Source organism: Callithrix jacchus, chromosome 7 (assembly GCF_049354715.1).
Source record: "Callithrix jacchus isolate 240 chromosome 7, calJac240_pri, whole genome shotgun sequence".
NCBI classification, from domain to species: domain Eukaryota; kingdom Metazoa; phylum Chordata; class Mammalia; order Primates; family Cebidae; genus Callithrix; species Callithrix jacchus.
Genome location: NC_133508.1, coordinates 133,090,566 through 133,106,343, shown reverse-complemented (window position 1 = coordinate 133,106,343; position 15,778 = coordinate 133,090,566). Strand labels below are relative to the sequence as shown.

The following is a 15,778-nucleotide window of genomic DNA, read 5'->3' as shown; positions in this document are numbered from 1 at the left end:
TATGTTTATTTAAGCTGCATATAACATAGAGCTGGGAAAGACAGCTAATACATTAGATTAATGAAAATCAGGTTTCAATATTATCTTTATTAGCTGAAATAATGAATCCCAATCATAAAAGTAAAATATAATAATTTTTTAAAAGGCAACACTAAAGTATAGGACTTGGCACAACAGCCATATACCCAAGACCATAGCATTGTAAGTGACAGGAATCAATGAAAGACAACAGTAAAATGAAGATACTAAACACACACACACACACACACACACACAAAACAAATTTCAGGCTCATTTACACTCAGATAGTGTGAAAGCACATCCTTTGAGCAAGTATCAGTCCCACTTACTCCCAATTAATCACATACCAAAGTACCTTTAAAGTAGGGTAAAGACAGTAATCTTTAGACATGGTATCATATCACAAAGAGCCAAGAGGCCAAGTAACGCTAGCTTGGGAACAAGATTTCTTCAAAAAAAAAGAAACCTTGAGAGCAGGCCAGGTTCCATGGGTCACGTCTATAATTTCAGCACTTTGGGAAGTCAAGGACAGTGGATCACCTGAGCCCAAGAATTCAAGACTTCAAGACCAGTCTCTTGCAACATGGTGAAACCCTGTCTCTACAAAATATACAAAAAGTAACCAAGTGTGGTGGTACACACCTGTAATCCCAGCTACCTGGAGGCTGAGATGAGAGAATCACTTGAGCCCAGGAGGCAGAGGTTGCAGTGAGACAGGATCACGCCACTGCATTCCAGCCTGGTGACAGAGTGAGACCCTGTCTCAAAAACAAAACAAAACAAACATTCCTTGAACATTTAAAGAAGTGTTGTGGCTGGGTGTGTAGCTCACACCTGAAATTCCAGCACTTTAGGAGGCCAAGGCCGGAGGATCACTTGAGATCAGGAGTTCAAGACCAGCCTGGCCAACATGGTGAAATCCCGTCTCTAGTGAAAATACAAAAATTAGCCGGGCTTCATGGTACCCACCTGTTGTTCCAGCTACTTGGGACGCTGAGGCACAAGAATCACTTGAACCCAAAAGATGGAGGTTGCAGTGAGCCGAGATCACGCCACTGCACTCCAGCCTGGGCGACGAAGCAAGACTCTGTCTCAAAAAAAAAAAAAAGTGTACAGAAAAATGAGAGCAGGAACTTACTCCACATCACTCAAATTGGCACAAGTGGGCAGTTTAACTTAAAGAACCACCTTCTAACCCTTTGGAAATGTCCAAGCATCTATCATGGCAGTGGTAAAAGCACAGCTGGGAGGGTTGCCTACAGAAGGCGGGGTTCTAGTCTAACCTTCAGAGGACTCTAGAAACAAGATTTGGGGCCTATGATTGAACTTAATTTTGGTATTCAGAAAGACAATATCTAATTCCATTAACTTCTCAACATTATATCAATTATGTTAAAAATCAAAATCTTACAGGGAAGGAAATGTTAAGTAGATAAACCATGATGGAAAGTACACAGGCCCATCGAAGTCTTGATTTGGAGTCTCAGTTCTACCATTTGCTAGCTGTGTGACCTTGGAAGAATTACTAAACTCGCCTTAACAGAACCTCAGTTTCCTCATCTGTAAGGCAGAGATAACAATAGTACTAACCTGACACGGTTGTAATAGGAAATAAATGATATAGTGTTTCTTGGGCACTTAGTACTCTGCATATGGTTTGCACCCAGTCTCTGCTTCTACCATCGTCCACCTCCAGCAGCACACAGGACATACAATCTCTGGGCCTGTTGTCTCTCTAGTCAGGGAAAACAAAATCATCCTACGGCCACCAGGTCCTAGAGCCCTAACTCATGCCTGTTTTCATCAGTAAACACTTAAAATGTAGGCAGTGCCCACTGCAGAAATCCATCCTCTACCATGTGAGGACCTCTTGTGCTTCGAAGTTCCTTCCCAGAGCATCACCCTCTCCACTTCCCACAACCTTCCACTAGGCCCCTTGGAAATGCTGCTCCACAACCAGAAAGTACTGCCATATCCTTGGCCTCTCCTCTGAGCATTCTGAAGATACCCCTCCTTCTCCTGTAACTCTCTCAAGTAGCAGCTGCCTAGCCTCTCATACTTTAGAGTCAGGAAATGGCCCTAGTACCTCTTCCACCTCAGGCCTTATTCCTCCATTCCTCTACCCACTGCAAACACTCATATTCTTTTTCAGTCCTGCCATTCAGTTACACCACCCTTCTCTTTTCCTGTTATCATATTCTAACTGCCCAATCACTTCTGCTTATTCAAAGATGGCCCTGCCATAATCCTGAATAACTTCCTGCCCATTTGATGGCTCGGCATCTCCTGAACAGCTCAGTCCATTATCTTCACCTGAAATGGCACGTCTTCCATGCCACCTTACCCAGCCACGAACCTTTACTGTCCCCTACACATCATTTTTCTGCCTCCAAAATAACATTTCAAGTATCCCCTTTGTTGACCAGGGCCTTCTTTCCTTCTAGCTTGTGCAGTATTACAACATTCTCTGTCTGCTGACCTCTCAGCTTTTTCCCAACCCATTAGTCCTATTCTCTTGGTACATCCCTCTTTAATCGGCTTACATCCCAATGCCCATCATTTCCACAGCTCTCTAACACTCAAATTCCCTTTCCATTGCCAAGAGCTGGCAAAATCCTAATCCTGGATATGCCCAGCTATTTACTCAGCAATGAGTCTGGAACAATCAGAGCTCTGTTGCAGAAAGTCACACACCAGAAGAGACTGAAGCCAGTGTGTGTGAATTACAGAGGGATCAGACAGCCCTCAACACCGCCCTACACTCCAACCATTTGACACTCCAAAAACCCTCTCAGAGTTTACAATAAAACTCCCAAATTGTCCTTATTCTTCTCAAAACACCATCCCTCTACTCCATTCTCAGCAAATGACCCCCATCCTATTTCACCAAAGAGAAGAATGTTGGATATGAAAACACTCAGTATCCCACACTACCAGCTACACAAACTACCTCCACCTGTAACCATCTGTCTTCCCATCTAAGATCAATCACTCTAACTTGTGCACTTTAGATCCACCTTTTGTGGCATTCTTGGGAATCTTCTGCTCCACATTATCCTTTACTTGCTCCCTCTCAAATGGCTCTTTCTATTGGTTCTTAAACAGGCTCAAGTTCTCAGCAAAAACAAAAATCAACAGATTTACCACCTCTTTTTCAGTCCTCTTTTTTCATAGTTTCTCTCTCTTGCTTGAACTTCTACACTTGCGCTCTCTCCCACTCCTTTACAAAGTTCTAGAAATATATGCCTGTATTCTGTCATCATTTATCACCTGACACTTCACCACACTCCACTCTTGTCCCCATCCTCATCACTCTCCTGGAATAGCTGTTGCTAAGGTTAGCAATGACTTCCAGGTGCAGCTTTCATGTTACCTGACCTCTCCGCAACATCAGATGCTGACCATTTTCTCCTCGAAATGCTTTCTTCCTGTACTTCCATAACGCCACGCTTCCTCTACCAGCCACTAAATAACAGAGTTCTTTAAGACTCCAGACCATCTTCTATCTACTTGTTTCCTATGTAATTTCAACAATATTTGTGGCTTCAGTTACCACTTACATGTAGAAAAATCTAAAGTTTAAATTTTCATCCTAGATCTCTCCTCTGAGCTAATGTATACAGCCTACTGCTACTTGATACTACTACATGGTAACTCAAAGGCATCTCAAACCAAGCTCATAACCTGACCCCTAAACCTCATCCTCAGCTAGATTCTTCAACTCAGTGAATGGTTATCACCAACTCTCTTAGTCTGTTTTGTGTTGCTATAACAGAACATCTGAGATTGCATAATTTATTTGTTTGTTTTTACACAGTCTCACTTTGTTACCCAGGCTAGAGTGCAATGGTGCAATCTTGGCTCACTGAAACCTCCGCCACCTGGGTTCAAGTGATTCTCATGTCTCAGCCTCCAGCATAGCTGGAATTACAGGTGCATGCCACCATGCCAGGCTAATTTTTTGTATTTTTGGTAGAGGTGGGGTTTTGCCATGTTGGCCAGGCTGGTCTTGAACTCCTGGCCTCTAGTGATCCACCCACCTTGGCTTCCCAAATTTCTGGGATTACAGATGTGAGCCATCACACCCATCTGGGACCGCATAGTGCATAAAGAAAACAGGCTTATTTAGCTCATGAGTCTGCAAGTTGAGAAGTTCAAGGGCATGGCCCAGGCTCCTGGCAAAACTTTTGTGCTAAGTCATAATATAGCGGATAAGGTCAAAGAGGAAGCAGGCATGTGTGAAGGGACAAAACCTGGGTGGCGTCCTGGCTTTCTAATAACCCACTCTCAAAGGAACTAATCCACTCTTGCCAGAATGAGAACTCACTAGCATAAGAACAACACCAAGCCACTCATGAGGGATCTGCCCCAGGATTCTAACACCTCCCACTAGGCCCCACCTCCCAACATCAATACACTGCAGATCAAATTTCAACATGAGTTTTGATGGGGAGAAACCATAGCCAAACCATAGCACCATACATTCAGATCTAACAGCCAGAAACCCAGGAGTCACCCTTGGTAACTTGCTTTCTGCACCGTCTTGCTCTGCCACCATATCCAATCTACTACTAAGTCCAGTGAATTATGCTTCTTAAATAACTGTCAAAAAGATGCATTTTCTTCTCAAGCTAGTACCATCACACTTCTGGACTGCCTCCAAACTGGTCTCCTTAGAGTGGAGGACAGACTGGAGGGCTCCAGAGGAATCTTTTCTAACAGCTGTCTCTGATCATGTCACTTCCTTACCTACCCTCAACTTAAAACCTTCATTGATTCCTCAACAGTCTTATAAGAAGGACTCCACCTTCTCCGGCCTGAGTTGGCACCTGCCCTCACTTAGTGCATTCCAGCTAACATGGTCTTCTTTCTCTTCCTTAAAGATGCCATGTTCCCTTCCTCCACGAGGCCTGTGCACATCCTATTCCCTGACTCCCATCCATACCCCTCCACTCCCAAGTTAACACCCATGCTTCTTCAGCTCTCTGAGCTCTGTCAACAGGTCAAGTCCCCCATTATCTGCCCTCATGCTGCACATCCCTCTCCTTTAGCTGCGACCTACACAGATGTTTCCTTCCTTCCCCTCGCCATTAAATCCCTATGCTTGACACAATGTCTTCCATGTAATTTAGCTCAGTATGTTAAATAAAACAATTATAACAACACACATACTCTTACATGTGCTTTCCATTCTGCCAGCGTCTCATCAGTTATAGATTCCTTGTCTACCAGTGTAATCACAATATAGAAAAAGAATTTGCTGAACTGACAACTATAGTATTACAGCATCAAAGTATATTGACTTCAAAAGTATTCTCACCTCCAAATATGCCCAAAAGCAAAATGTTTACAGTATTTATCTATTGTAAACTCCTTGTAACATGATACATAATCAAAAGTTTCATGTATAACCTGTAATTGTACTTTGACATTCTTATCAACTATGGAAGTACTGATTTATTGACTTATTTACCACCATCAGTAGCCCTAACACTCTAGGATGTAAAAGTCTCTATATGCAAACTCTCAGTCATTTGTAAATAAGCCCATCACTGCAGAAAATGAGCTCCTTACCAAGCCAAACAAACAGAAAACCCTGGCCAAGAAAGACATACCATCCCACACCCATTCTGACTTTTGTCTGCATTTTCATATAGGTGGTACGCTGTAATTGTCTATCTCAATGTTGATAAAATGTCAAAAAATGACCAAAGACATTGAAATGTTAGTAAAGAATAACTGTCACACCACTCACTTTCGACTTTTCAATCATGTAAAAACTGTAAAGCATCTGAAGGAATGTATATAAAGCTCTCAGCTAACTGCAGGTATAGTTTTTGCTTTTTGTTGTTTTAACTGTATGTGAAGAGATATACAGGGGAAAAGAATTAGGAGGATAAAATGAAGGAAACACTCTACCTCTTTTTCTTTCCTGAGCATCAAGTTCAAGAACCATTAGCCTAAGTGTAAAAGTCTACAGGAAGCCAGCTGCATAAATGTCAACCCAACTTCTATAAATCCTCCAATATTCATGGCACTGAATAGCCCTTTATTTTTCTCATAATTGTATATAATTATTATAACCACAGCACATTAGATTAGGAAGGAGGCTAACCCCTCTTCTCTAAACTGGGCTCTGTAAGTGTCATCCATTCTCAGCAAAAAAGTATTCATACTCAAAGGCTGGGGGTGGCCCCACCTTGCTACCGAAGCTCAGAGAACTGCTCTGACAGTTGAGTCACAACTCTGCTACACATTTCTTTAATCTAAGACTTCTCTTTAGTATAGGATGCACAGGAAAGGCGTACCTACGCCTTCGAGGAATCTTTCTCTCATCCAATTCAGTGCTTTTCAAATTTTCACATCCCAGGCTCCCCACCACCCCCACCACACACATGCATTCTGCTTATTCCTACAAGTAGGGAAGACTTTGTAGTCCTTCTATAGTTTGTTTTCTGAGGGCAAAATAGTTCCTTTGATATAGATTTTTCAAACAACCCAGAGTCCCCACACCAAGAGATTCTGACACACCAAGGGTAAGAGGCTATCCCACCTCTTTAACGCCTCCCTGAAAATTTCTGCTCTTTCAATAAATCATTTCTCCCACTGGTATCCGCAACACCTAACTAGTTCTCCCTTCCATTATACATACAGTAATTTAACAAAACTTTTATTCCTATTTTCCTAGCTTACATTTACATGTTCTAGCTTTTAACTTAAAAAGAAATGAAATCTAAAATAATTCATCTATTTTGCATCAGCTTTTTATCTTTTGTCGTATTTTAAATTTATTTCATTTTACATTTATTCCTTTACTTGGGGTTTGTTTTTATAATGCTTAATAAGCAGGAGGCTGACAAAAGAAAAAGGCCTTCTCCATCTCTCTCTTCAGCTCCTCTGCTTCTCAATTCCCAACTTATTGAAGAATTCTACCCTTAGGAAATTCAGGTCATTTTCTAGGCCTTATGGCTCAGAGTACACATGTGATTCATGTGACAAACGTTGCTTTCTAGCATCTCACTCCATTTAAAACTTTGGGTTTTTTTGTTTTTTGAGACAGTTTGCTCAGTCACCCAGGCTAGAGTGCAGTGGCATGATATTGGCTCACTACAACCTCCACTTCCCAGGTTTAACCAATTCTCTTGCCTCAGCCTCCCTAGTAGCTGGGATTACAGGCTCACTTAAGACTTTTATAAAGATGTCTTTGTTTTTAAACCTATGAGTTACAATTACAGCCACTGAATTTTGGATAAATCAGAATGCCTTCAGCCAGTAGACAATAGTAATTGGGAGGTCTCATTAATATAGTAACTGGTGCAAGCAAAAAGTAAAGGTTTTGAAGCTTATACAACTTGAGAGCCCACCTTCAAGGAAATCAACATTTCAAACACAACAGTGGACTCCAGCCTTGGAAGGAGTCCATGCTAGGAAGAGTACCTGAAGCTGAAGCAGGAACCAAGTGGCTCTCTACCATCTGGGGAGACCTTTGGGTAAGAAGAGAGAGGTTCTGCAGCCGGCCTTTTCTACCTATAAGCACCTAATGTACTTATTTCCGTATCAATGCTCTTCCCTTCCTGGAGGGATCCCAAAGGAGCTCTTGGCTGGGAACATCTCTTGGCTTTTTGCCAACTCTCTAGATAAAGTATGATTTTCCCCAAATATATTTTGTTCTTTTTTTTTTTTTTTTTTTTTTTAAAGACAGGGTTTCACTATGTTGGTCAGGCTGGTCTTGAACTCCCAACCTCAGGTGAGCCGCCCACCTTGGCCTCCAAAGTGCTTGGATTACAGGCTTGAGCCACTACGCCCACCATTTTCTTCTTTTTTTAAATGGATCACTCAGTCACCTGCCAAGCTACTTAGGAAGTAAGAACCTATGGAGTCAGGGAAGTGCTTCTCACCTTCAAATCATGGATCTCATTACCCTGGAAAGTCCTTAGGATAAGGGAAGGGACTAAGGTAGGGCTTTGCCTGCTGCCTTCTATTTTCTTTTCCTTCTTGTGCCTGTTCTCCACAGGAAACGAGATGGTATTAAACAGGTTAGAGGGGCTGAAGAACAAGCTAGCCTATTTCTCCCACTTGTTGGGTTCTCAAGATGAATTCCACTCAGCTAGACAGAGACCTAGAATCAAAACCCAGTTCCAATACTTACCAGGTAGCCTTAAGCAAGAACGACACAACCTCTGTGACCTGCAAGTGCTTTAAAATGGGTATGCTAATGCCTGATGGAAAGATAGTTATGTGGCTTAAGTGAGATAATCTGTTAAATGCACCTAGCACAGTTTCTGGAACATGTCACTTGTGGTAAACCATTTAGTGGCCATAAATTCTTTTGCAACAGTGACACTGCGACTCCAATCCCCCAATCCAGGGGTGGAGTCTATGTCTCTGCCCTGTGAATCTGGGCCGGCCTTGCCAACTGCTGACAAACAGAAGTCAACAGAAGAGAGGCTTGGAGGGTTCCAGAGCCCAGGTGGGACTTTAAAGACTCTTGAAAAACTGCCCTGAGACCATCATGTCAGGAGCCTGTCTAGTCTACGGGAGGATGAAGGCCACAGTGAGAAAACTGAGGTTGCCCAGCTGACAGCCAACACTCAATGTCAGCTACCAGCCATGCTGGCAAGCCATCCTGGATTCTTCAGCCCAGCTAACCCTCTATCTGAAGGCACCCACTTGAGTGAACCTGTAACCAACACAGTGATTACCCAGCCAACCTACAGAAGAACAGGAAATAATAAATCACTGTTTTAAGCTACTAGGGTCTAGGGATGGTTTCTTTGGCAACAGATTAAAATACCGTTCAATAAAGAATAGTTCTTGATATTACCAGCCCCACCCCCTCTTTTTTTTCTTAGACAGAGTCTCATTCTCTCACCCAGGCTGGAGTGCAATGGAGTGACCTCGGCTCACTGCAACCTCTGCCTCCCGGGATCAAGCAATTATCCTGCCTCAGCCTCCTGAGTAGCTGGGACTACAGGCATGCACCACCATGCCTGGCTAATTTTTGTATTTTTTGGTAGAGATGGGGTTTTGCCATGTTGGCCAGGCTGGTCTTGAACTCCTGACCTCAAGTGATCCACTTACCTCAGCCTCTCCCAAAGTGCTGGGATTAGAGGTGTGAGCGATCACATCTGGCCTTTTTTTTTTTAATAGAGATGGGGTCTTGCTATGTTGTCCAGGCAGTCTCAAACTACTGAACTCAAGTGATCCTTCTGCCTCAGCCTCCCAAAGTGCTGGGATTACAGATCTGAACCACCATAGCTGGCCTACTAGCCCTTTCTTAACTAAGAAATGTTACACCTAGTTAATATTTCTCCAACGGTGCCAAATCATACAGGGATATAATATTCTATATTTGAAGGAATATGATCATTTCCCTCTTTATTTAATCCTTGGCCTAAGGGCCCTGCAGGTTGTCTATACTTATGATCTAACTGGACAATCTGGTGGCTAAAATGAGAAGACAGTCAAGGAGTTTCTAAATTCTCTAGGTGGCCTTTTATCTTTTTACCTAGGGTCCACTCTACCTGAGGGCTAGTCTGAAGGTAGCAAGTTGTCTCCATTGACTGCTCACAGTTACAAATAGAACTCCTTGATCTACTCTTTCCCTCCTTCTCTTGACTAGTCTTAAAAAAATAAAAATGCTACTCGAACTACTTTGACAGTGGTTTCTTTTCTAAGCTCTTCCCATAAGACTGTCATTGCCTAAAACTAGTTCCAACTGCACTACTTCCTAATAAACATCATATTTATCTACCCGATTCAGGTTTGATACTGCCAGATAGTAAAAAAATCTAAATATGGTGACATGTTTCCTTGAATCACCTCACAGCCACATTAGGTAACGTGCAAAAAAATCAGATGCGCCTTCATCACATCACAAACTTCAGGTAGCCTCAACCTCATGTTTAAATTCAGGTATAGTAAGTCACATAAAAGAACCTAAGCTTGGCCTAGAGACTTTACAATTAAGAACTGTTTTTGGGCAGCGTCCCAAGAATTTGGTGAATCTGGTCATGGAAGTTCAGAACTAGATGACTCATGGGAGATGAACTTTCACTGGCTTTATGAAACAGAGTCAAGCTGGCCCAGCTTGGAGACCTCTAAGCCCTGGTGACATTCTCACACTGTACAACCTATTAATAAGTTTAGGCCAGGTATGGTGACTCATGCCTGTAATCTCAACGCTTTGGGAGGCCGAGGCGGGTGGATCACAAGGTCAGGAGTTCGAGACCAGCCTGACCATTATGGTGAAACCCTGCCCCTACTAAAAGTCCAAAAATTAGCCGGGCATGGTGGCACATGCTGAGGCAGGAGAATTGCTTGAACCCGGGAGGCACAGAGGTTGCAGTGAGCCAAGATCACACCACTGCCCCCAGCCTGGGTGACAGAGCAAGGCTCCGTCTCCAAAAAAAAAAAAAAAAAAAAGAAAAGCAACCTTAACCTCTCAAGACTTCTTAGCATGATGGCTCTGATTCTTTCTAACTTATGGGATTGATCAATGTGAACAAGTACCACCCTTGTTGTGTGGAACAAGTATAGGGTGGTGGTTTTGTTTTTTTGTTGTTGTTTTTTCTTTCAGGAAAATATTCTGCCCAGCCATTATTATAATTCTATTAAGTTAACGCCATCTAAAACATCCTCATTTCTGATTTCAAAAGTTATAGGCCTAGTATTCTGTAGGTTTTACCTACAGCAATTCCACTAAAGTTGTATATTCTGTACTACTTTGTGGAAAAAATATCCAGAAACAAGATCACATTGCTGTTTTTCAATGGCCGTGTGTCCCTTTAGGTCTTACAGCTATTTCTGGATTAAACCCATGAACCTACACCTCACCCTACTGACCTTTCGCTGAGCAGTGCCCAGGCATGATACCCCTGGCTAACACTGAGCAACCTCATATGAGGTGACATCATACAGCAAAGTCACTGCGTTTTATTGTAAGATACTGGGAAGATTGTTTAGATGCTGGCCATTGCAAATGCAGTGTTTTCTTAATGAAAACCCAAAAGAGAAATTTTTCTCACCTCCTGGAATCAGGAATAGGTGAGCTTCTCTGATTTGGTTTCTCTTTTGGATACCCTGAAACTTGTTATGGATCATTTGCCTCTTCTCTTTGTGGCTGGAAAGCTTATAGCCAGAACTTTTAGCAAGGAGAAATCAGGACTTCAAAATACGCCAACCAGCCTCACTTACACTTCCATCTGCTTTTCCTTCTTTATACTAAATATACTTTATCTTGTCATCCTATGCATCTTTGTAAACAATTCCAAATCCTGTTTGAAACAAAGGGGAATATGCCTGTAATCCAAGCACTTTGGAGGCCAAGGCAGGCGGATCACCTGCGGTCGGGAGTTCAAGGCCAGCCTGACCAACGTGGTGAAACCCCATATAATAAAAAAAAAGAAAGAAAAAGAAACAAAGTGGAATATAAATAAAACTAAAGCTATTGTAGTCAATGTGCATGCCTAATCCCCCTATCAGGCAGTGACCTCTGGTAAGCAAGAAGGATGCATTGCCCCATCTTGAAATCCCTGTAACATCCACTGCTGCATTTTCACTGCTGAGTGAATATTTGGGGGATCAAATAGCAGAATATGTAAATGTTGATAACATTGTGTTACTTGAATTATAAAATAAGCAGTATACTAACAAATTGGTCTTTTACCCTCAAAATTTCATACAGTTTGAAAAGATGTACTGTATTTACAAGAGTGTTTATTAAAGTGTCATTTGAAATAACCTCAAAGTCCACCAACAGAAATATAGTTAACTATACATATACTATCACATTATTGACATTTAAATGACAAAGGTGATAAAGAAGCAAGCTGCAAAATAATAAATTTTTCAAAACTAAATAACTCTGGACACATTTTGCCATTTTTAGAGAAAAAGTCTGGAGGTCCTGACCCCTAAAACTGATAACCACGTGTTTAGGAGTGAAACTAGCCAGGGTGGGAGCTGGATGAGGAGGCAGAGCTGAATTTTCAGTCTCTTAAATATTTACTGTTCATAATTTTTTAAACAATGAGCTAGTCTTACTTTTGCAATGAAAAAAACACTACAGAAAACATTTAGAGACTTGTGGCTATAAAGTGTTCTCAAATCTTCAAAATGCCAAATGTCTTGAGGGTTTGGTTTTTTTCTTCTGGCTCCAGGTGATCAAGCCTTCCTCTTGGCCTCACCCTTTCATCTTTATCTTGCCCTGGATTCCTCCACTTTTCCATAGGCCATGTAAGAAATTGATGTTTGAAGAAAACTTCAGGCCAATATCCATGATGAACACAGACGCAAAAATCTTCAATAAAATATTGGCAAGCCGATTGCAACAGCAAATCAAAAAACTTATCCATCATGATCAAGTAGGATTCATCCCGGGGATGCAAGGCTGGTTCAACATACGCAAGTCTATAAACGTAATTCACCACATAAACAGAACCAAAAACAAAAACCACATGATTATCTCAATTGACGCAGAGAAGGCGTTCGACAAAATTCCACAGCCCTTTATGCTAAAAACCCTCAATAAACTCGGTATCGATGGAATGTATCTCAAAGTAATAAAAGCTATTTATGACAAACCAACAGCCAATATCATACTGAATGGGCAAAAACTGGAAGCATTCCCTTTGAAATCCAGCACTAGACAAGGATGCCCTCTTTCACCACTCCTATTCAATATAGTACTGGAAGTTCTAGCCAGAGCAATCAGGCAAGAAAAAGAAATAAAGGGTACTCAAATAGGAAAGGTGGAAGCCAAATTGTCTCTATTTGCAGACGACATGATAGTATACCTAGAAGACCCCATCGCCTCAGCCCAAAAACTCCTGAAACTGATAAGCAACTTCAGCAAAGTCTCAGGATATAAAATCAATGTGCAAAAATCACAAGCATTCCTATACACCAATAACAGACTTAAAGAAAGCCAAATCAAGAAGGAACTGCCATTCACAATTGCTACAAAAAGAATAAAATACCTTGGAATACAACTCACAAGGAACGTAAGGGACCTCTTCAAGGAAAACTACAAACCACTGCTCAATGAAATAAGAGAGGACACAAACAGATGGAGAAACATTCCATGTTCATGGTTAGGAAGAATTAATATCGTGAAAATGGCTATACTGCCCAAAGTAATTTACAGAATCAATGCTATCCCCATCAAGCTACCATTGACTTTCTTCACAGAACTGGAAAAAACCACCATGAACTTCATATGGAACCAAAAGAGAGCCCGCATAGCCAAGTCAATTCTAAGCAAAAAGAACACAGCGGGGGGCATCACACTACCGGATTTCAAACTATACTACAAGGCTACAGTAATCAAAACAGCATGGTACTGGTACCAAAACAGAGATATAGACCAATGGAATAAAACAGAGGCATCGGAGGCAACACAACATATCTACAACCATACAATCTTTGATAAACCTGACAAAAACAAGCAATGGGGAAAGGATTCCCTGTTTAATAAATGGTGTTGGGAAAACTGGCTAGCCGTGTGCAGAAAGCAGAAACTGGACCCCTTCCTGACACCTTACACTAAAATTAACTCCAGATGGATTAAAGACTTAAACATAAGACCTGGCACCATAAAAACCCTAGAAGGAAATCTAGGCAAAACCATCCAGGACATAGGAGTAGGCAAGGACTTCATGAACAAAACACCAAAAGCATTGGCAACAAAAGCCAAAATACACAAATGGGACCTAATCAAACTCCACAGCTTCTGCACGGCAAAAGAAACAGTCACTAGAGTGAATCAGCAACCAACAGAATGGGAAAAAATTTTTGAAGTTTACCCATCTGACAAAGGGCTGATATCCAGAATTTACAAAGATTTGTAAATTCTTTTTTTTACAAAGATTTGTAAAACTCAAACAGATTTACAGGAAAAAAACAAACAAGCCCATTCAAAAGTGGGCAAGGATATGAACAGACACTTTATGAAAGAAGACATATATGAGGCCAATAATCATATGAAAAAATGCTCATCGTCACTGGTCATCAGAGAGATGCAAATCAAAACCACATTGAGATACCATCTCACGCCAGTTAGAATGGCGATCATTAAAAAATCTGGAGACAACAGATGCTGGAGAGGATGTGGAGAAAAAGGAACACTTTTACACTGTTGGTGGGAGTGTAAATTAGTTCAACCATTGTGGTAGACAGTGTGGCAATTCCTCAAGGCCTTAGAAATAGAAATTCCATTTGACCCAGCAATCCCATTACTGGGTATATATCCAAAGGACTATAAATCGTTCTACTATAAGGACACATGCACACGAATGTTCATTGCAGCACTGTTTACAACAGCAAAGACCTGGAATCAACCCAAATGCCCATCGATGATAGACTGGATTGGGAAAATGTGGCACATATACACCATGGAATATTATGCAGCAATCAAAAATGATGAGTTTGTGTCGTTTGTAGGGACATGGATGAATCTGGAGAACATCATTCTCAGCAAACTGACACAAGAACAGAAAATGAAATACCACATATTCTCACTCATAGGCGGGTGATGAAAAATGAGAACACATGGACACAGGGAGGGGAGTACTAAACACTGGGGTCTATTGGGGGGAAAAGGGGAGGGCCAGCGGGAGGGGGAGCTGGGGAGGGATAGCCTGGGGAGAAATGCCAAATGTGGGTGAAGGGGAGAAAGGAAGCAAAACACACTGCCATGTGTGTACCTATGCAACTGTCTTGCATGTTCTGCACATGTACCCCCAACCTAAAATGCAATAAAAAATTTAAGTAAATAAATAAATAAAAAGAAATTGATGTTTGAAATCACTCACACAAGTTTTAAAAATATAAAAAGGGCCAGGTGCGGTGGCTCACACCCATAATCCCAGCACGCTGGGAAGTGGGCAAATTACCTGAGGTCAGGAGTTCGAGACCAGCCTGATCAACATGGAAAAACCCCAACTCTACTAAAAATACAAAATTAGCTGGGCGTGGTGGTATATGCCTGTAACCCCAGCTACTAGGGAGGCTGAGGCAGAAGAATCACTTGAATTAGGGAGGTGGAGGTTGCAGTGAGCTGAGATCACGCCATTGCACTCCAGCCTGGACAACAAGAATGAAACTCCATCTCAAAAATAATAAAAATAAAAATATGAAAAGGGAAGGAAACCTCATTCTAAACAAAGCTATAGATAGTCTTTATAAGTCCTTACATATAACAAATTATAAAGCATTTAAATTCATAACTGTCTCAATATTTTTACATGGAGCAAAACATGTTAATTGAGCAAGACTAGTTTTAAGAATCATGTCCCAGGCTAGACACAGTGGCTCAGGCCTGTAATCCCAGCACTTTGGGAGGCTAAGGCAGGAGGATCACTTGAGTCCAGGAGTTCAAGACCCGCCCAGAGCAACATATTGAGACCTTATTTCTTTTTTTTTTTTCAGAGACAGGGTCTCGCTCTGTTGTCCAGGCTGGAGTACAGTGGCTATTCACAGGCACAATCCCACTACTGATCAGCATGGGAGTTTTGACCTGCTCCCTTTCCAACCTGGGCCAGTTAACCTCTCCTTAGGCAACCTGGTGGTCGCCCACTCCTGGGAGGTCACCACATTGATGCTGAATTTAGTGCGGACACCTGATCGGCTTAGTGCACTACAGCCCAGAACTCCTGGGCTCAAGCAATCCTTCAACCTCAGCCTCCCGAGTGGCTGGAACTACAGGCATGCACTACTGTGCCTGGCTTTTATTTTTTTTTTTTTAAAGAATCATGCC

General features: G+C 41.8%; 1 protein-coding gene across 14 annotated transcripts in view; it reads right to left on the bottom strand.

Annotated features, from left to right (window-relative positions):
- The window catches only part of TLCD4 (TLC domain containing 4), a 112,928-nt gene that overhangs the window by 55,469 nt on the left and 41,681 nt on the right, over positions 1-15,778 (bottom strand). For 6 of the 14 annotated variants that reach the window (XM_078332571.1, XM_054236572.2, XM_078332577.1 and 3 more), the window contains one exon: positions 991-1,108. The exons of the other annotated variants lie outside the window; for them this stretch is intronic. The gene's annotated coding sequence lies outside the window, so the exon portion shown is untranslated. The remainder of the gene's footprint in view (positions 1-990; positions 1,109-15,778) is intronic. 14 annotated transcript variants of the gene reach the window in all.